Genomic DNA, 20,467 nt, shown 5'->3' on the forward strand with positions numbered 1-20,467 from the left:
TTGAAGTTATATGGAGAACAGATAGTCTCTTGACTGCTGCTGGAACCATATGCAGAAGAAAAAGATCCTTCGTATAGACCTTAGACTTTACATAAAAGTAACTAAAGTGAACTCAGATCACAGACCTAAAGGCAAAACACAAAACAATAAAAGTCTAGAAGAAAACAGGAGAAAATCTGCTTGACTCTGGGTTTGGTGGTGAGTTTTTAGATGCAAAACCAAATATGCAATCCATGAGAGAAAAAAGTTGCTAAGTTGGACACCTGTTAAGGCTTTGCTCTGTAAAATGCACTGTTGTTTTTAAATGTTTTTATTTATTTTGAGAGAGAGGGAGAGAGAGAGAGAGCAGGGGAGGGAAAGAGAGAGAGGGAGACAGAGGATCCGAAGTAGGCTCTGTGCTGAGAACAGAGAGCCCTATGTGGGGCTCAAACTCATGAACGGCAAGATCATGACCTGAGCCGAAGTTGGATGCTTAACCGACTGAGCCACCCAGGTGCCCTTGTAAAATGCACTGTTAAGAGGACGAAAAGATCCCAGCCACAGGATGGGAGTAAATATTTACAAATCACGTATCAGGTAAAAGATCATATCCAGAATATGCACAGAACGTCGAAAACTCACCAGGAGGAAGAAAACAAACAACCCAATTTTAAAATGGGCAAAAGATATGAACAGACACCTCAGCAAAGAAGACACACAGGTGGCAAACAAGCCTACAAAAAGATTCTCAGCCTCATTTATTTTCGGGGAAATGCAAATTAAAATAAAGTGCAAATGTAAACAACGACTACACGCCTATTAAAATGGACAAATCCCTCCCCCCCCAAGCTGGCAAAAGCAAGTGCAGATGTAGATGTGAAGCAGCGGGAACTCTTACTCATTGCGGCTGGGAGTGAAAAATGGCACAGTTACTTTGGAAGACAGTTTGGCAGTTTCTTACAAAGCTACTTCTCAACTTACCATATGACTCAGAAATTTACCCAGCTGATTAGAAATACTACGCTCACACAAAAGCCCGCACACAAATATTTATAGCAGCCTTACATTCCCGACAAAGCTGGAAGCGGCTAAGATTTCCTTTCATAGGTGAATGGACAACAGTGGTACATCCATACGATAGAATACTATTCAACGATCAAAAGGAAGCCGCTGTTAAGCCGTACAACAGTACGGATGCGTCTTAAATGCGTATTTGCTAAGTGAAAGAAGCCCGTCTCAAAAGCTATACACTGTTTGATTCCATTTATATGATTAACAAAAAGGTGAAACTATAGAGAGCAAAGACAGACCAGTGGCTGCCGCAGATTTGAAGAGAGCGGGATAGCCGATTAGGTGAAGCACCATTCTAGAGCCCTGAAACCATCCTGCCTGGCCCTGTAGCAGTGGGCACGTGACTATCCACTTGTCAGGACTCGGAGACCTTTACGAACAAGAATCGAAGCGAATCGTAATGCAGGCAGATTTGAAGAAAGAGTTTAACTGTATCGTAAACGTATGACATAGTCTCACCGAGTGATGTGGGCAATAGGTGTGCCGACCTAAATAACTTTGGGAATATCTGGAGACAACACTGGAGGCCAAAGAACCGTCCGTCCATAAGCACTGTACTCTAGTTGGTAAAGTTATTTCTCATGGGAGCACGGGCTGAGAATTCCGAAACTCCCATGCATGTGTGCTGGAATTGCCCAATTAAATAAATTAGGACGCCAGATGGTGGGAGCAGGTGTCTCGCTGTTGAAGTGGGGGATTCTAGATAAGCAAGAGGAGAGAGATAGGATGAACGCTATGAATGGGGTTGAGTGGGAGGCATTAGCATGAAGTCATGTTTTGCTTAATATAGATGCTAATGAACAGATATAGAAATACAGTCATGTGTATATACGTGTGTGTGTGTGTGTGTGTGTGTGTTACACATAGTACCCACTGAGAATGGACTCCAGTCACAACAAGCACACCCAGGGTACAGACCTTGATTTAAAAAAAATTTTTTTTAATGTTTATTCATTTTTGAGAGACAGAGTGTGAGGGGGGAGGGGCAGAAAGAGAGAGAGACAGATAGACAGAATCCAGAGCAGAGTCCAGGCTCTGAGCTGTCAGCAGAGAGCCCGATGTGGGGTTCGAGCCCACGAATTGTGAGACCATGACCCGAGCCGAAGTCAGACGCTTCACCGACTGAGCCACCCAGGCGCCCCAAGGTCCTGATTTGCAATACCACTCTCCAGTGAAAGGAAACAGGCTCCGTGGAGAAATGGCTGATTGTAGGGCTGGGGCCGAAAACAAAGGAGATGAACTTGGAGGTAGTTACAGTGCCAGAAAGTAAGCAAGTGCTCAAAAATAAAAATAAAACCAAAAACAAATGATGAGGGTATGTCACAAGGGCACGGGGGCCAGTCATCTTACTAGCCCCAACGGGAAAAATGTGAGCAACAAAACATATAACATAGTGTTAGATGACACAAAGTAAAGAAGAAATACCCATGAGTCCACGCTGATATGATACATGACATAAACAAGTAACAGTAGAGTTCCGAACACCTTGTGTAGACCCTGCCCCCTCAAGGAAGCGGGGAATAACTCTTCCTCTCTTAAGTGTGGGCTATGCACAGTGACTTCCCTTTACAGGGAACAATATGGAAAGAGGGAGAAAAGAGTAACATGCCAGTGGAGAAACCTTGCAGCCACCACCTTACCTAGCCGGTTCATCGTCAGTGAGAAGTGACACTGGTAACGTGTTCCCTTGATGTAATGTGGTGAGAAAGACACTTCACTTCTGTGGTCTTCTTCCCCCAAATCCAGAGCTCCATCTAATCATGAGAAAAACACCCGGCAAACCCTAACTGAGGGACAGTCGACCCAAAAAACCTGATCCGCACTCCTCCAAAGTGTCAAAGACTCCAACCCAAGGCAAGTCTGACAAATGGTCACAGCCAAGAGAAACCTAAGGAGCTAAGATGATTAAGTGTAATATGGTACTTTGGATGGGATCCTGGAATGGAAACAAGACATTCAGGAAGAACTAATGAAATCTGAATAGAGTACGGAGTTTAGCTAACGGTGATGCATCACTGATTGGTTCTTTAGTGGTGACAAGTGTCCTACGGTGATATAAGATATTAGCAATGGGGGAACCTGGGTACAGGGGTATATAGGAACTCCCCGTATTAGCTTTGCAGCTTTTTTGTAAATCTAACTATTGTAAAATAGAAACATTATTTAATTTTTTTTTAACGTTTATTTATTTTTGAGACAGAGAGAGACAGAGCATGAACGGGGGAGGGGCAGAGAGAGAGGGAGACACAGAATCGGAAGCAGGCTCCAGGCTCTGAGCCGTCAGCCCAGAGCCTGACGCGGGGCTCGAACTCACAAACCGTGAGATCGTGACCCGAGCTGAAGTCGGACGCTTAACCGACTGAGCCACCCAGGCGCCCCTAGAAACATTATTTAAACATATTGTTCGATGACCGCAACAGTTCACGTCCCATGCATCATCCCTTTTGCAATGCGACTTTGCCACCCTTCCCTTGGAAAGCTGGTTTCTATCTCCCCATTGAATCTGGGCTAGCCTGTGACTTGCTTGGGCTGAAAGAATGGGGACAGAATGTGGTACCAGTCATGGAGTTTCAAAGGCCTTGCACTATTGACTGAGACATTGCCCAAGCACCCTTCGTAGCCCAGCCAGGAGCCAACCAAACACCAGATATGTGACTGAGTCCCTTCCTCCTAGACAACGACCTGCAGACCTGCCCTCTGCTCCAGCCACAGAGAGACAAGGCAAAATTAGCTCAGCCCTACCCAGATCAGCAGGGCCACAAGTGACTCATATGAACCATAAGAAAAGCTTTTTATTATACAGCTAATAGCTAACTGATGCATTCGTACTGGAGCACAATGGTGTGTGTACAAGGTTATTTTGTTGCAACAATATGATTATAAAAGATTACGAGCAACCTAAAGGCTCATCCGTGGAAAACTGATCAAATAATTATGAGATCTGTACCACGGAATATTATGCAGCTGTTCAAAAGAATGAGGCCGCTCCGTATGAATCGCCATGGAACAAATCCCATGATACATCTTCTAAGTGAAGCTTCGAGATGCCGAGGAGCATAGAGAGGCAGCTACCCATCCTGTGAAATATTTATATTTGCACAGACTTTCTGCTGGGGGATATACACAAGGCGGGTGACAATCGCCGCCTCTCAGAAGGGGAACTGGCTGCTGGGAACAGCCGTGGAAGGGACACTCCCTTTTCACTCTACGGTCTTTTTTGTCTTTTGAGACGTGGAAACGTGTTGTCTATTCAAAAATAAATAAAAGCAGAATGAAAGAAAAAAACCCCAACAACCTCCCGTGCCTTTCCATTTCGGCCTGTTATTCTCCACTCGCAAGATTCCCCAGATCCGCGGGGTTACAAAGGGCAGCGGGGGAGCCAGGCTGCATTTTCTCCCGCCCTCCCCGCGGACAGCCTCCACCACGCGCTAAGGGAAGCCTGTTTCTGCGGTTCCCTTGTTTGCGAGCCCGGCCAGGCCTCCACGACCGCGCCTGCCACTAGGGGGCAGCAGGAGGCTACCTTCCCGGGCAGGAACTGCGGAGAGGTGGAGGTCGGCCCGAGTAGCATAGCAGGCTGGCTGGCTCCTCCCGAAAGGGCTCGGGCTTTACGTATGAAATATAATAATATCAACAATAACGATAGAAAAAATAAATGGTTTCGATCTGGGACCAAAACTCATCCCCAAACCCCCTCCAGGCACTGGATCATCCATCCAGTTCCCATAGCGTCCCCAGGGGAAGCCTGTGCCTCTGTAGGGGTTGGGGGGCAGGGTTGAGGGTGCGCGGCCGAGAGGCAGGGGGGGAGTGGAGGGAGATGACCTTGCCCTCCACCTGCACCCAGCTGTATAAAACCTGCCGGAGAACTCGCCCTTCAGGCTGCCGAGACCAACAATCCTTACACTCAGGAGATCTGGAGGGTTTGCCATTGACCCCCCCGCCCCCCGCGCGCCCCTGAAAAAGCCCCTTTCAACCTTGAACCTGCTCCACCTCTGTAAACTGAAGACGTGGCTGTAAGGACGAATGAAGGGATTCATTTGTGCCCTTGACCTAAGGACCTTCTGGGCTGTCTTATCCCCATTTTACAGAAGCTGTGGCTTCATGGGGCAGAGCAACTTGCACCTGGCTGCACACCTGGCAAGTGGCGAGCTGGGTTCGAATCCAGATTTCCCTGGCTCCCGACTCCCAGCTCTTACCGCTTAACTTATCCTGCCTCCGCGGGCCGCCGAGAGGGATTGCACCGGAGAGGTGGCCGCGAAAGAGCGTTGGAAAGGGGCACGAGGCCGCGTTCCCGAGTCCCGTCTGCGTGCCCGGCGCGCACCCCTCAGGGAGGTGCTTTCCCCTGGAGATGGGCCGTGTGACCTTCGCGCCCCCTTGGGACAGGCGAGGAGCGGGAGGCGCCCTGCGTCTCAGCCCTCCCCCCTCCCCCCCTCCCCGAGAATAGCCTAGATGAGCCGACCGCGGCTTGCTCCCCGCCAGCTGTGCCCGCGGCCCCGCCGCCCCCAGCGGGCCCGAGGAGGGCGCGCGGCTGCGGGGGGCCGGGGCGCACGCTGCGCTCCGCAAACCAGGCCCTTCAGCAAGCGCGCAGTTCTTGTTTGCGTGCACAGGCCTTTGTTCGCGCACCGGGACGGAGACCTCTTTTCCTCGGTCGCTTGGGTCGCGTCTTGAAACACACACGCGCCAGGAACAGAAACGCCGCGCTGCGGCAACCCGCGCTCAGAGCGCGTCTCTGTGCCCGCCCGGCGGGTGGCGGGCGGCGGGGCTGGTCCCTGCGGCCCTTCGCTCCCAGGCGCTACACCCCTGCCTCAGTTTCCCCCTCTGCACGGGGAGGTGGCGTGCATCAGGGCCCAGCCGCCGGCTGGAATTCGGTCTTTGCAAGCGCCGCGCGCGGGAGGCGGCGGGGAGCGGGGCAGACAGGGCTGCCTGTGGGTCGTCTGTGTTTCCAAGACCGTAAACAAGTAAAGGAGAAAACAGACAAGATCATTTGAAATAACACCAAGTGGTAACATAATAGAAGCACAGGTAAGTGTACAGCCTGTGCCAGGCTCCCTTCTGAATGCTGTCGTGTCTGTGTCGGCCCCAAGCTCACAGCAAACCTGAGGGAGAGCATGACCCCCTTTCACAGATGGGAAAATGGAGGCTGAATCGCCTGTTGGAGGGAAATGAGAAGTTGAAGCAGTTGAACGATTTCCCCATTTCCTCGAGCGTCCAGTACGTGGTGGAGACCAGATTCGGACTGCAGGTGACAGCTGGGCTCCAAGTGTGGCCACGTAATCACTCGCACTGTGGCTGTGCGAGGAGGGATGATGACTTCAGAAAGAGAGTGCTGAGGCTAGAGGAGGGCTCTTTCCACAGGGAGGACGGAGAGCGTAAATTGGTCGCTTAGCTCTTCAACCCGCCCCCTAGCCTTCTGATCTCCTGGCCTCTAAGAGATTGCTGGTGACATTCACCAGCCCTTGGTCTCCAACCAAGGTATCAGATCAGCTAAGTCCTCATTTTATAGACAAGGTGACACTGAGGCCCAGACTGAAGGAATGGGTCAGGTGGCTTGTTACCAGTTTCATTTGCTGATGAGCCCCACCAGCATAGGCCTGACCTGGCCCTTAGATCCAGGCAAGGGGGACCCTACCCTTGTCCTCACGCATTAAAGGGCCTCTCTCTGGCCCTCCTCCAGCTGTGTATGACCCCCCCAGGGCCAAGGGGAGATAGCCACCCAAGCCTTTATCTCTTTTCTAGACATACTCTGGGTTCTCAGGATTCCTGAAATCCAAAGGTTCCAAGCTGGCTTCCAGGGCCTGTGCAAGCCTCTTGCTGGTATGTTCTCTGGAAGCAGAACACTAGGCCTGGGGGGTAGGCAAAGGAGCATGGGGGTGGAGGGAGCTTGTAAAGGCATGGGGTGTCTACACACATGCATGTGGGGTCTGCACAGAGCGGCCTGGGGCTGGGGATGACAAGGGAAGGGGCCAGCCCTCCCCACTGCCACCATTCTGCACATCTGGGGGGTCTGAGGTTTCCAAACTGAACCTGGCCTTCCAGGTTGTTGTGAGGTTACTTACATTCATCGAGGAGAAGGATAGAACATGTTAAAAACAATATATTAGCTTGATGTATAATGTTTAAACATTTAGATTTGGGGGGATGGGGGGGAGCCCAGACCCCACCAATATCAGGAGTGGGTCTGGCCTAGCACATAGGGGATATTCAGCGTTTATCAGCCAGATGGATTAATCTCATTTAATTTAATCCTCACACAGACTCTACAAGGGAAGTAGGCATCGTCTATTTTTTATTGATGAGGAAACAAAGCTCAGAGAGATTCAGTGGCTGGTCTGATTTTTCACATTAGAAGGTAGCAGAGTTGAGCCTCCAGTCCCAACATATCTGATTCCAAAACCCATCGCAGTTGGCCCCCTGACAAGTTCGTATCCGATTACGGACACATGAAATGTATCATAATGACTTGGGCACGCCCCATGGTCTTTTTGGATATGCACTGTTTGTATTACATGCAAAAGGAGGTAACAGGGCAGGCGTTAATGCTCCAATGAATAATTGTGGGGAAACTGAGGCCATGAGCCACGACCCAAGGTATCATCAAAGCTTAAACAAACAGAGTCTACTTTTCGTGTAGGACAAAATATCCGGAGGCGGCCAGGCCTCCAGATGGTGTAATTGTTACAGCATCCTCAACAAATACCTTCTATCTCATGGTCTGTTCTGGTTACGTATTGGTACCCAGCAGACACTCCCCAAACAATAATCATGTTTATTATTTTCTACAGTTTTGCGGGCCTGAAATTCGGCCAGGGCTCAGCTGGGCGGTCCTTCTGATCCATGGGCGTTGACTAGTCACTTGGCCGCGTTCAGCTGATGATTGGTTTCATCTGGAGGAACAAGATGGTTTGGGAAGACTGCAGTGCTGAGCTCAGCCGGGTCCCTAATTCCTTTCCGTAAGGTCTTAGGGCTTCTCCAGGGGGGGGTCTCTCCAGCAGAGTGGTTTGACCTTTTCCTTGGCAGCCATGGATCCAAGAGACCATGGCAGAATCTGCCAGTTGCCTTAAGGACAAAGTCCGGAATTGGCAGAGCATCATTTCCACTGTATTCTGTTGGTCCAATAAGTCACAGGCCAGCCCAGATTTAAGCGGAGAGGAAGTCCAAACAAACTCTTCCTCTTGAAGGAAGAAGGACCAAAGAATCAGTAGCCATCTTTAATTCATCACAGAGTCCAGCATGGCTGTTTGAGAGCCAGTCGTCACATTTCAAATTCCAGCCAGCAAAGAGAAAGAGAGGAGTGAGATATCTATTCTCCTTTTTAAGACATTTTCTAGAAGCCACACAAAACATCTCTCACTGGTAAGAACTCACATGGACATACCTGGGATTCGGAAAGAAAGCAGGGAAGTGTAATCTTCATTCTGGGCTGCCACATGTCCTGCTGAAATTAGGGATTCTGTTGACAAAAGGAGAGAGTGGATATTGAGGAAAAACTAGAAATCTGTCGCACTGTTGGATTTTTTTTTTTGCTACCAGTAGCCAAACACATACTTAGCGGACATGTTTCAATTCCATTCTTGTCCCTCCTGCGACATCCTCCACGCTGTCACCAAAATAATAACCTTTCCTTCTTAATTATTTTTTTTTTTATGTTCCTAAAAGGTAAATCTTTTAATCATTCCCATGCCAACAGCAAGTTCTGAAGTTTTTTGTGGGGGGGACCAGGGGATTTTAATGCCTAAAATAACAATAAACGCGTAGGCACTTTAACAAGCACCATATGAATATATCTTACTCTGTCCTCACAGTAACCCAATGAGAAAGGATCATATATGAGGAAAGAGAAGCCCCGAGAGGTTAAGTGGCTTGCCCCAGGCCACACAGTGAGTAGGTGCAAGGTGGAGATTCATATCCTCGTCTGTCAGATTCCAGGGATGTGCTGAGGCACCCACACATGTGCAGCCCGGGATCATTTATTGGAAATTTATTGGAAATTTATTGGAAATTACCCTGGAGCACCGACAAGGCCCATGCTTGGAATGTAAGTGCCAGAAGAGGTGAACATAAGCCGTGAGCCTGCAGATGCCCCCTCCTTCCTGCGATCCTTTGGCCGGGGTAGTGGGCATATTTCATTAAACTAAGCTGCCACCAGAAATTCATGTCATTCCACTTTCTTTATACCCTGAATGAACTCTGGACCATGAGTATGAGTAGGAGACTGTAGAACTGGCTACATTGCTAAGCAGTGGTCAGGATACAGGCCCAGTGACCTCCTGGCCTCTGTGGGCCCAGTGCAAGGAGGCGCCTTCCAGCTCTAATCCCAGTTTCTTCTCGCCTTAATTTTACCCAGTTCCAGAACATCTAGTGGCTCCCAAATTCGCTTCAGTTTTGCCCTGCAGGGCGTGGGGAGGATAGAGGAAGGGAAAGGGACAAACCTGGGTTCGAATCCTGATTCCCTTTTGGTGAGTCTCAGTCTTTGCATCCGTTAAATGGGAGGAATAATCCCTGCTCTGCTGACTTACTCAGGCATTAAGGACCACACAGGACAAGGGATAGGAACGGCCTTTGCAGATCAGAGCTGGTGACCTGTGCAGAACGCACTTCAGCAGATTGCATTGTCTCTTTGGAGGGCAGGGAGAGCTGGGGTGGGGCTGGGGGCAGTTTCAGGCAGAGTGCTGCCCCTTCTGGGGGGGCTCCTACCCGCAGCCTCACGGAAGAAGTGGGCCACAGTGGGCAGTTACACATAGATGCACCCGTCAGGAGACATGATGATTCAGAGCAATGGTTCTGAGTCAAGGGCCAGTCAAACCTGGGTTATAAACCCGGCTCTACCCCTCACTAGCTGAGGGACCCTTGGACAACTCACATAACTCCTTTGTACCTCCATTTTCACGTCCGTCAGGTGGGATTAAAAACACAGCCTGTTGCATTGGCATTTTTGTGAAGAATTGAGTGAGAACGTGCCTTTAAAACACTTAAGGGCAGAAGAACTGTCCGACCAGTAGTAATGACAACGGTGATTACATTTTTAATTACATTTTTGAATGCAACCCTAATTAAATATGTCCTGTAGATGTTTCATTGCCTAGTTTAGTAGTCCTCACCGTAACCCTAAGACGTAGTTAACATTATTATTCTCCACTTAAAGAGGAGGAGATGGGGACACGGTTAGGTTGAAAGCTGCCCAAGGTCACCGTAAGTGGTAGGGGCAGGGTTTGAACCTGAACCCAAACTGCCTGATCCAGAGTCCACCGTGATCAATACCTCACACGGCTATTACTATCGCCATTGCCACGGTGGCTCTTAGAGTCTGTATCCACTTCCGTAAGTGCCCCAACAGCCGATTGGAGCAGAAGTCACCTGACCCAAAGGCTGCCAAGAGATAGGCTAACCAACAGCCAATGATATAGCCTGGGGCAAAAGCTCCACCCAGCACAGCTGAGGGTGGTTCGACCAAACCAATCAGCATTAACCAAACCAATCAGCACCCATCCTGGCTGCCGGTTGGGGTTTGGGTCGAAGAGAGTTGGGTCAAATGCACAAAAGCTGGAAGACCAGGCCAGGTCGGATGGTGCCAAGACCGTATGAAGGCGCAGGGTTAATGAGGAAGCCCAAACCTCCAGGGAGAGGAGGGAAGAGGGGAGACGGTAGGGGAGGTGGAGGCCCGCAGACACCTGCTGCCTAGGAGGCCGGAGAGTGAGCTCTGTCCTGGGTCCTGAGCCCTGGGTCCTGAATGGTCTCCCGGCGGCTAAACCACCTTCTGCGAGGAGCACTCGGAATTCCTGCCTTCCAATCCCTGCACGTAGTTTGACAACAGCTCCCGCGGCTCCAGTTAACTTGAGAGTTTCAGACCTTTTCATCCTAAATCAGGCTGGATCAGCCTTCCTCTTCAACCTCAGGGTAAATGCTAATAATGGGAAGTGGCCAATGGGGAGGGGGCAGTAACCCCCTCCGTGTAAGCCCCAGGCGTGACTCTGGCCTGAGGAGGCCAGAAGACACAGCCTGGCCCGGTGCCTGGCTCACGAGAGGCCCAGGTCTGTGCTTGGTCCACTCCCCTGCCTATGATCAGGCTATCACACACCATCTGGGCGGCGGGACGCCAGGGCAGGCCGCTCCCCTGCACCCCAGGTTCATACGTCCATGTGCATTTTGTGTTGCCCACGCACCTCAATTTTAACCTGTTCCAAACACAACTTCCCACCATGCCTCCCCAAAGCATCCCTCCTTGCAGGACTTCCATTTCAGGAAATGCCAAACCTCCCTGTCTAGTTGCTGAGATTAAACACCTTGGCGTCATCCTGACCCCCCTGCTGGTCTCCTACTCCAACATTCTTTCAGCCAACAAATCCTGTTGGCTCTACCCGGCAAACATTTCCAGAAACCGACCACCTCTGTGCTTCCAGAGACATGCTCACCTTGACCACCCCGATCTGGGCCTCGGTCCCCTGTTCCTTGGGATGAACACAGTAGCCTTCTCCAGTTTCTGTGCTCACCTTCTATAATCGTTCTGCGCTCAGCAGCCAGAGGGGTCCCATGAAAACAAAAGCCAGATCTTCCAATCCCTTTTCTCAAAACCCACCAATTACTCCCCCCTCACTTGGGAGAAACAAAGGTCTTTACAGGCCTTCATGGTCTGCCACTCTGGCCTCACCGGTTTCCCACGGCTGCCTCCCTGGCATCACCTGCCAGCCCCGTCCCCCACTCTCCCTCTGCTCCAGCCACACAACATGCTCACTGTTCTTGGAAGGAATGTTCCCACCACTGGGCCTTTGCATGTGCCATTCCCTCTGCCTCGAATGCTCCTCCTTCTTGGCTCCTCCCTCACCTTCTTTGGGTCACCTTGGCAGAGAGCCCTTCCCTGGGCATCTTACTAACGAGTGCCAGCCGCCCTCATCCACTTCCCTGCTTTTTTTTTTTTTTTTCTGTAGCACGAGTGCTACATGTCACAATCCGACTTGCTGCCCGTTGTCCTTTCTGTTGACCATCCATCTCCTGCACTCGACTGTGTGAGCTGCGTGAACCCACAACTTAGAACACGACCCCTGGCATGAAGCAGGTGCTCCGTGAATCTTTGTCGGAAGAACAAAGGAGCACACAAAGTAGGACTTTCTGGAGACACCCTGGCCCAGCTGTCACCCTCTGGGTGTTCCCAGGCTACTCACTCACCTCCTTGATCCTTTTAGGGGTAAGCCCCAAGGCCCTATCCCCAAACAAGAGAACCAAGGAGACAAGTCAAGGAGGGATTAGGACAAATGCGTGGCAATTTCTTTTTGAATATAACTGTTTTTGCCTTAATACAAAAGTCCTGTGTCCCAGCTGTTGGCTCTCCTGTCAAATCACGTTCCAGCCCAAGATCTCGGTGCTGGAGTTCTGTGTTCCAGCCAAGGATCTGCTGTCACGGAATCACTGATGAGCAGCGTGGGCTTTCCAGGAGGCTCCCAGGGAAGCTGGGGCGCCCCACCGGCCTGCAACACGCACCTTAAACCCCCTCACACCGGAGGGACTCCGTGTTGGTGATTGATGAGGCTGGTACCAGGTAGTGGGGTCGTCGTACGATTCTCTGCACTTTTCCGTAGTTTGAACATTTCCCTAAGAGCAGAAACAAAAACCAGGGTGTCTTCTCTGAAGCTCCTCTTCCCGGACACATCCCCAGAGGACTTCCGATCGCCCTTCCCTCTCCACTGTCACCACCCACAACTTCTCTCTTCCCCTCCCTTCTGGTTTGACAAGAGATCAGTTCAGCTCTACTTACTAGCTGCCGCTTGGCCTACTGGAGTCATCTGAGGACACTTAGAAACCTTTGATGCCTTCTGGTCTCCCCACTTCCCAGGATTTGGAACCAAATGGTCTGATGTGGGGGCGCTGGGCACTGGGTGTAGTAAATGCTCCCCAGGCAATTCTGGAATTTTCTCAAGTTGAACAACCATCTTGTCAACCAAGGCCAATCCCTGATTTTTTTTTTTTTTTTTTTCTGCGCCCAGGGGCCTCCCGTTAACAGGGACCAGCTTTCTTGGAAGGCCGTTTAGCAACACCTTTTGTTACCTGAGCCCATCCCTGGGGTCCCAGCACAAGTGACTTAAAGAGTTATTTCTTTCAAACCCAGACAATGTACTTCATTCACCACCAGGGTGCCTGGTGGATGGCGTTCTTTCCATTACCTTATGCAACATGGGTTCACTGTCATCATTTGAAAAGCACAGAAAAGCACACAGGAGCCGACCACAGCTCCACTCTGGCCCAGTGATTCCTGAACAGAAAGGATCCATTGTCACCAAGTCAACTTTAAGGGAGCAGCTAAAAAACACATTCAAAGGGCCCTGATGATAATGAGTATGCTAATATGATTTCCATTGGGTGCCCATGTTACCTCCAAAAACACTGTCTGACCTTCCTCGTGGATTCAAAGCTTCCATTGAAGTCAACGGGGGATTTGGGTTAAAATAACATCAAAGTTTTTTACTTAAATGGACGAAACTGGGGAGTTGTGCATTAAGGGTGAGTTTCACATCGGCCCTGACACTGCTGACCTTGAGGGGGAAATGCCTTCCCTGGTCGGTTGTGAGTGGAGCTTTCGGCCAAGCAGCTGTTGCCTTTGGGTGGGTCGAACCAGCAAGCGTTAAATGGGGGTCCCCTTCTCCATGACCAATGAGCTCAGGAGGCCTGGGTTCAAATCCCAGCTCTCTATTCATTAGCCAGATGACCTTAAGCAAGGCAAATCACTTCTCTGGTTGAGCCTCAATGTCCCCATGTGTAAAATAGCACAGAGGAAACATACTTTGCAGGATTGCTTGTGAGAATAAAGTGTCGCTCAGCATATATTTATGAGCTGCTTCCTGGGTGCTGGGGAGCTCTGTCTGGGTGCTGGGGAGACAACTAGAGCAAAACACATGAACTCTGTTCTCACTGGAGCCCCCATTCCAGTGGGAGAGGAGAAAGACACCAAACACAGCCCCAGAAATAATACATAAGCGGTGATAAGTGCTACGGAGAAGGAAAAGTCCCTAGGAAAGGGACAGACCCAAACTCAAATCCCAACTCACCCCTTGCCGGATGTGTAACTCTTGGGAGAGTAATTTTGTCTCCCTGACAATCTTTTTATATGTTCGGTGAGATCCATTGATCATTTCTCTACCCATTGAACAAATATTTATAGGATTCTGTCTTGAGTCAGGCATTCTTGTGCATATTGGAGAGCTGGCAAGGAATAAAACAGACAAAAATCCTTGCCCTTGGAAATTTAAACTCTAGAGGAGAGAAACAGACACAAGATATATATATATATATATATATATATATATATATATATATATATAAATGGTAATGAAGGAAAAGGAAAAGCAAGCAAGTAAGGTAAGGGGTGGAGACTTATGGAGAAGGGTGCCTTTTATGTAGGCTGGTCAGGGAAAGACTCTATGGGGAGGCAACATTTATTGTGAGGCCTGAAGGTCTTTGGGGAATTAGCCCTGTGGGCCTCTGAAAGAAGAGTGTTCCTTGGCCAGGGGAGAAAGCAAGGGCAAAGGCCCTGAGGTAGGACCGAGCGTGGCTTTTGGGAGGATTAGAGAGGCAGAGACAAGGTATGTGTAAGCACCTGGCACAGCGCCTGGCTCCTGAGTTAGAGTTCAATAGATCGTGGTTACCGATTGTGCCCCTTTCGCGCAAAATGAGGGATAAGTTGCTGCTTCCCACTTGCATAAACGTTCTTGGGGGTTCTGCAGATTGGTGACCTTTTCCTCTGCTTTTCTTCTCTTGTTCTCTGAGAACCAGCAAATCACCCTCCCCGGGGCCTGCCTCTGTCTCCATTCCGAGCCAACAGGAATGGTGGCCATGTGGCTGTGGTGCTGGGGTGTGTGTGTGTGTGTGTGTGTGTGTCATGAACGATGGCCATTAAATAATAACGGCCGCATCTTGAATTTCTTTCCTCTCCGCAGCCTTACAAATTAGGCGCCCTGGAAACGCTGTGCCTGTCGCCAAGATGTGCCTCCATCTGGGGTGAAAGGCAACATCTGCTAAACAGCTGCATCTTGTTTAAGGGCTGGTACTTAATTAAATTACTCCGCTCCGGTAGGGGCAGGCGGAGCTGAGCAGGAAGTCACAGGCATGTGTCCCCACCCCTCCCCAAGCTGGCCCAGAACCCCTTTCCCGTGGTGTCCCTCCACACACCTGGTCGTTGATCCCACCAACCTGGACAGCCACATATTTGCAGGACACTCACTCGTGCTGCCTCCTCACCCTTCCCCGAGCTGCCCCTCCAATATCTCAGACCTTCCAACATCTCAAACACCGACATGTCCTCCACGAGGCCTTTTCCAACATCCCGGGCTCGGTGAATCACGTCCCATGAGCCCGCGGGGTACTTTGCACTGGGACATTCGTTACCGTTACATTGCAGGCTCAGGGACCTGCCGTTCTGTGAGCTCCTTGCGGTCGGGAACCACGTTTAATTCGTCCTTATAAGCCCAGCATTGTGCCTGGCTCTCCATAGACACTTAATAAGTGTTCGGTTAATAAATGGATGGATGAAGGGATGAGGAAGGGAAGGCAGAAAGAAGGGATGGGTGAACAGATGGATCCACCTGCTACCATGTAAATCCATGCCGCTGCCACTCTTTCCGGGGACAAACACCGCAGTCTCTTACTGGCCTTCCAGCTTCCACTCGTGCCCCACCCCCCCATAGTCCGCTGTACTTAGAGCACCCAGGATCTTTTAAATATGGAATTACATTACATCACTCACCGTTTAAAACCTTCCAGTAGCTTCCACGTTCCCAATCCTAGCCGACAAACCCCTGTAGGATCCAGCCCCTTCCTGCCCTTCTGATGTCATCTCATTTTCCTGTCCTCCAATTGCTTTGGGAACCAGCCAAGCTCTCTCGCCCTTTGAATCTGCTGTTCTCTCTACCTGGGACTGTTCTCCCCCCGGCTGTGAACCTGGCATCCTATCAGTCCTCAGGTGCGGCTTTAATGCTACCTCCTCAGAGAGGCCTCTCTTTACACTCCTCGTCAAGATGTCCACCATTTTGATCCCCAAAGCCAAAGGGGCCAGAGCGAGACATCCAGAGCGTTGGCCGCTGGTACAGACCTGCCCCACCCCAGGGCCGGCCACAAGCCACCCCTTCTCCCAAGGGGCTCACTCCTCCTCTCCATCAACTGATGATCCCTCATGAATGGGCTTGCAATTAACCCATCGGAGCAACATTGGACCATTTGTTTACTATGGCACTTAGAGCTGGAATGGCTTGTTGTTTTGACGGTTTCTATTTTCAGCTCCATTTCCTGGGGGTAGCGGGGAGAGGGTAGGCAATGAATCCTGGTCTATTCAAGCAAAAAGATGCTTCAGTGAATCCTAACATTTCAGAATCACAAAATTCTAGAATCATTTCCATGGGAGGCGAGAACAGTAGAAATGTGTAATTTTAGTTAGAGGTTCTTAGAGTCGTGGAATTCTGGAATCGTACACAACGCAGATTAGTATCTTAGTGTCAAACCAGTTTAGCCTCAAAGCCTCAGAGGGATGGGCTCTCAGAGATTCTCGCCTTGCCGAGGTCTCTGCTCCAGTGTCGCGCTCCAGAAGCCCTCCTCCAATGACCTTACCTACGAGGAGCGCCTACGCCCACACCCTGTCACTCTCCATTGTTTTACGCGGCTTCATATTTCTTCATCGCAATGCTCACCACCTGACATCCGATGTAGTTATCTCTGCTTATTTGCTTATTGTCTGTCTCCCCCACATGTTGGATGGAGGTCAGGAACTCTGCTTTGTTCACAGCCTAGCAAGTGCTTCGAAAATAGTGGCTGACGTGCCGTAAAGATTTAAAAAAAAAAAAAAGAGAGAGAAAAGAAAAGGAAAGTCTATTTATCCAACAAATATTTATCGAGTGCCTACTTTGTGTTGGCCTCTCAGAGATAAGCATGTCCCAGGATGGAAGGTAGGTCTGTTTGCAAGCCAAATCCTATTGGTGGTAGACACCCAGAGAGAGCACCGCGCTGAAAAGGATTCTCAGGGCTCATCCAAGCTCCGTGGGGGAGGGCGATCGATCAGCGATGTCTGGCACGGACCCAGCAAGGGAGAGAGGCAGCTGTCTCCACGATTGGCTCTTATCTTACACTCGACAAACTAAAGTCCAGAAGCCGGTGGGAGGGCACCAGTGTGGGCCCTCCTGGGCTGGCTCCCGAACCTGAGTCTCTCTGGGGCACAGGTTGAATGCCCTGCCCCCTCACCCGGCCCTTTGGCTTTCCCTCCGCCCAGGCCTTCCCGGGAGCGAGGGGCTGCTGGAGTGCCTGGCCTTGAACCCCAGCCTGGGAACCCAATTCTGGAATGCTGCCTGCACACACAAGCCGGTTATTTTTAAAAATCCAAAAAGAAAAGGAAGAAAGAGCAAACTCACTGCTTCGGTCTGTGCACCAGCCCCAGCTGAGAGAATAGAGGCTTGAAAGGAACAAAGAGTTTCCTCAAACACAGCAGATCAAGGGCTTGGCTTATGTGGTAACCGGTGACCGACCACCGCGCTTTGTGACCGAGCCTTCAGAAGGCGCTGGGGCCTTGGTTCCTGCTGCAGTCTGTGGGGGAGGGGGAGCCGGGAACACCCTCCCCACCCCCACCCCACCCAGGTCAGGCTGCTTACAATGACGGGCTCCTAAAACCCTGAGGGTCAGGGCCTCAAAGGCCCTCTCAGAGCCTGTCGTCTGCTACCCTTGGTCAGACGGGCAGACGAAGCCCTGGAGGGGCTCCAGGTCACACAGGGAGCCGTGGGCCAGGGCACTCCCCTTCTTCCCGCGTCCCCTTTCAGGGAGGTGGAGGCCAGTTAGGTGAATCCAACTGCCCTTGCCTCTTGTACCCACCAGGGCTGCCTGGGAAAGCCTTTTCAGAATCTCTCCCAGCCACTAAAACTTCCTGTTCCCTTCCCTCCGCAGATTTCCCCTTTTGGGGTGCCTGTGGGGGAGGGGTTTTACACCTAGGTCCCCAGGGTCAGCCCTGACTGGTGAGTTCTGAGGTCTACAGAAGGATTGCAGTTGAGCCCTAGACTCCACCATGGGTGACGTCTACCCCCGTTCCCGTGAGGGTAGCGATCTGGGTGCTGTGGCAAGGCCTTTACGGGCGGGTGTCTCACAGCGGGCAGCACAACAGCCCCGCGATTGGGTATCACCGTCCCCCACCATGCAGGTGAGAAAACCAAGGTTCCATAGACGGCATGACGTGCCCAGGGTGACGTGGCGGTGATTGGCAGAGCCGATGCTTGAACTCAGGTCCTTCTGTTGACCTCTGCCCTCTGCCCCCATTCCCCCGGATGTCAAAGGTCAGCAGGGCTTAATGGGAATCATGGGCCTGAGGCAGGTGCCAGAGGGCCCGGGCTGGGGACGAGGAACTTCCCTCCATCAGATGCCATCCTGCACACGAGCCACGCGTTTGTCCCCAGCACACGCTGGCCTTCAGCCTGAGGGTGGCACAGGCCCATCCGGTCTCCTTGTTCCCACCGCCCCCCCGCCCCCCCCCCCCCCCGCCGTGTGTCACCATCCACCTGTGTCTCTCTCCCATGGTTCTTCCCTACCCCACCTGTCAGTCAGTGTCAACTCCATTCTGTGGGCCTCTGGCCTCATGGCCTCCTCCAACTCTGCCAGTGTCCCGCTCCCGTGTCTCCTTTCCCCGCCCCCCACCCCGCTTACATCTGTGTGCTGCTTTCTGCCCCTGTATTCTGTGTCCCCCCTGATCTTCCGCCTGAGCTTGTGTCTCTGTCACCAGCCTGTCTCTGTAGGGGACACATGTCTCTCCCTTTCTCCCCAGAGCGATTTCTCTCCCTCCCTCCCTGTCTCTGTCTCTCTTCTTCTCTCTGTCTCTGTCTGCCTCCATCTTTGCAGCCTTCCTCCTCTCCTCCCCTCTCCCCTCCCCTCCCGAGCCTGCGCCTTCTCTCTCACACCCTTCACGCTGACGTGTAATATTCCAGTAAAGCCCAGTTTTGCTGTAAGGGGACAAGGAAGGATTGGTCAGGGATACTCCGAAAGGTGGATCTGGGGCAGGGTCACGTAAAAGGGAACTGAGCCAGCCTTCCTTTCTTCCTCGGAAATGACTGGCTGCTTTCCTGAGAGGCAGACAAGAAAGTCCCTGAATAGGGATTTAAAGCACTAAGCTCTGATTCCTTCTTTTTAATATTTATAAAGAGAGAAAGGGGATAATTTCAGGAAGATCATTTCAAGGCGAAAACCCACATATTTTCAATAGAATTATTCCAAAAGCCCCTTTCCGGCTCATTGGAGTGTATAATTTTGTAAGTTAAAGACACGAGGCCTGGTTTCCAAGTTCCCTAAAATGACGCAGCTAAGTGAGGGCCAGAAAGGAAGTGTAAGATGAGAAGAGGGGGGATGGCACAGAGGAGAGCGACAGGCTTGTTCCAGGGCCCGACGGGCCACACGTGGGCCAAGGGACAGCGGCAGCCCAGCGTCCTGCCTGACCCTTCTCTCCTCTGCCCGTGTTCCTCAACCAACCAGTCAAACTCAAGGTATAACCACCGTCAAATACAATTGTGCCCCCAAATCCTGAGACCCCCCCCCCGCAGTCCAGACCCACAGAACCAACTGCCCCCGGGGCAGAGGGCTCACAGGCCCAGAGCCACCACTGTCTTCCTTCCTGCATCTCTGCTGTCCTTGTTTTTCCTCTCAGCCACCCGGTGTCCTGGGCTGGCAAGCCGGGAGTCCTCCCTGGGTCCTCCCTCACCCCTGCCACCTCTAGGTGGTTGACAAGGCTGTTGACCACCCCTTCCCTCTGGAGTCTCCTTCCATCCACACTCCCATTGACTAAGCTTGGGCCTCAGCATCCCTGGCCTAGACCACCGACCTGGCCCCGGGGCAAGGGTCAGGGCCGTGGGCCTGTGTACAGGCAGACAGAGCGGCCTTCCTGAAGCTCAGCTCTAAGGACAGTCCTCTCTTCCCCAGGAAGAGTCACAGCCCCCCACCACGTCCAGAGTGCAGACAAACCCTCCCACTTCTGCATCCGTGGTCTAGCGACGATCCAACAACTTGATTTCCTCATGTTCACGCTCCCACCACAAACTTTTCACTGCAGCGTGGCCCAAATGAGCCTCTCTTTCGTGTCTACCCCAAAGGAATAAGAAACGTTTTCCTACGTCCAAGCCTTGGCTGAGTCTCCTCTCTCCCCCCGGAAGGCCACCCTGCGGTCTTCACATGTGTAGCTCCAACCCCCCCTCAAAGTTCGTCTCCAATGGCACCCATCTGTGAGGCACGGATCTAATCGCTCATTGCCCTTCTCCGTGCAGTTTCTTTTTCTTTCTCTTTGACCCACGACATTTCACTTTGACCTTGAGATGGGCTGCGAGGCCTGAGGGCAGGTGAACTCTGGGGCTCAGACGTTTCCCCAAACCAAACCAAGCTGGATTCTGTGGTTCTGATGGGTTCCTCAAAATTGTTACCCTGCTGA

General features: G+C 51.4%; 2 long non-coding RNA genes across 8 annotated transcripts; one reads left to right on the top strand and one right to left on the bottom strand.

Moving 5' to 3' along the window:
* Positions 1-5,724: 5,724 nt before the first annotated feature.
* Positions 5,725-9,466, top strand: LOC122237238. The gene is made up of 5 exons (XR_006215541.1): positions 5,725-6,069; positions 6,173-6,289; positions 6,784-6,861; positions 7,830-7,997; positions 8,967-9,466. It is a non-coding gene; the product is annotated as an uncharacterized LOC122237238 (long non-coding RNA).
* On the bottom strand, positions 7,991-18,837 carry LOC122237239. Of its 7 annotated transcripts, none has more exons than XR_006215544.1 (5): positions 17,427-18,837; positions 13,200-13,288; positions 12,520-12,630; positions 8,423-8,497; positions 7,991-8,281 (listed from the first exon to the last, which is right to left on the bottom strand). It is a non-coding gene; the product is annotated as an uncharacterized LOC122237239 (long non-coding RNA). The 7 variants fall into 7 exon arrangements; XR_006215546.1 differs by lacking the exon at positions 13,200-13,288 and adding an exon at positions 15,776-16,833; XR_006215545.1 differs by lacking the exon at positions 17,427-18,837 and adding an exon at positions 14,082-14,285.
* Between the last annotated feature and the right edge of the window lie 1,630 nt (positions 18,838-20,467).

This window comes from Panthera tigris, chromosome A3 (genome assembly GCF_018350195.1).
Source record: "Panthera tigris isolate Pti1 chromosome A3, P.tigris_Pti1_mat1.1, whole genome shotgun sequence".
Classification (NCBI taxonomy): Eukaryota; Metazoa; Chordata; class Mammalia; order Carnivora; family Felidae; genus Panthera; species Panthera tigris.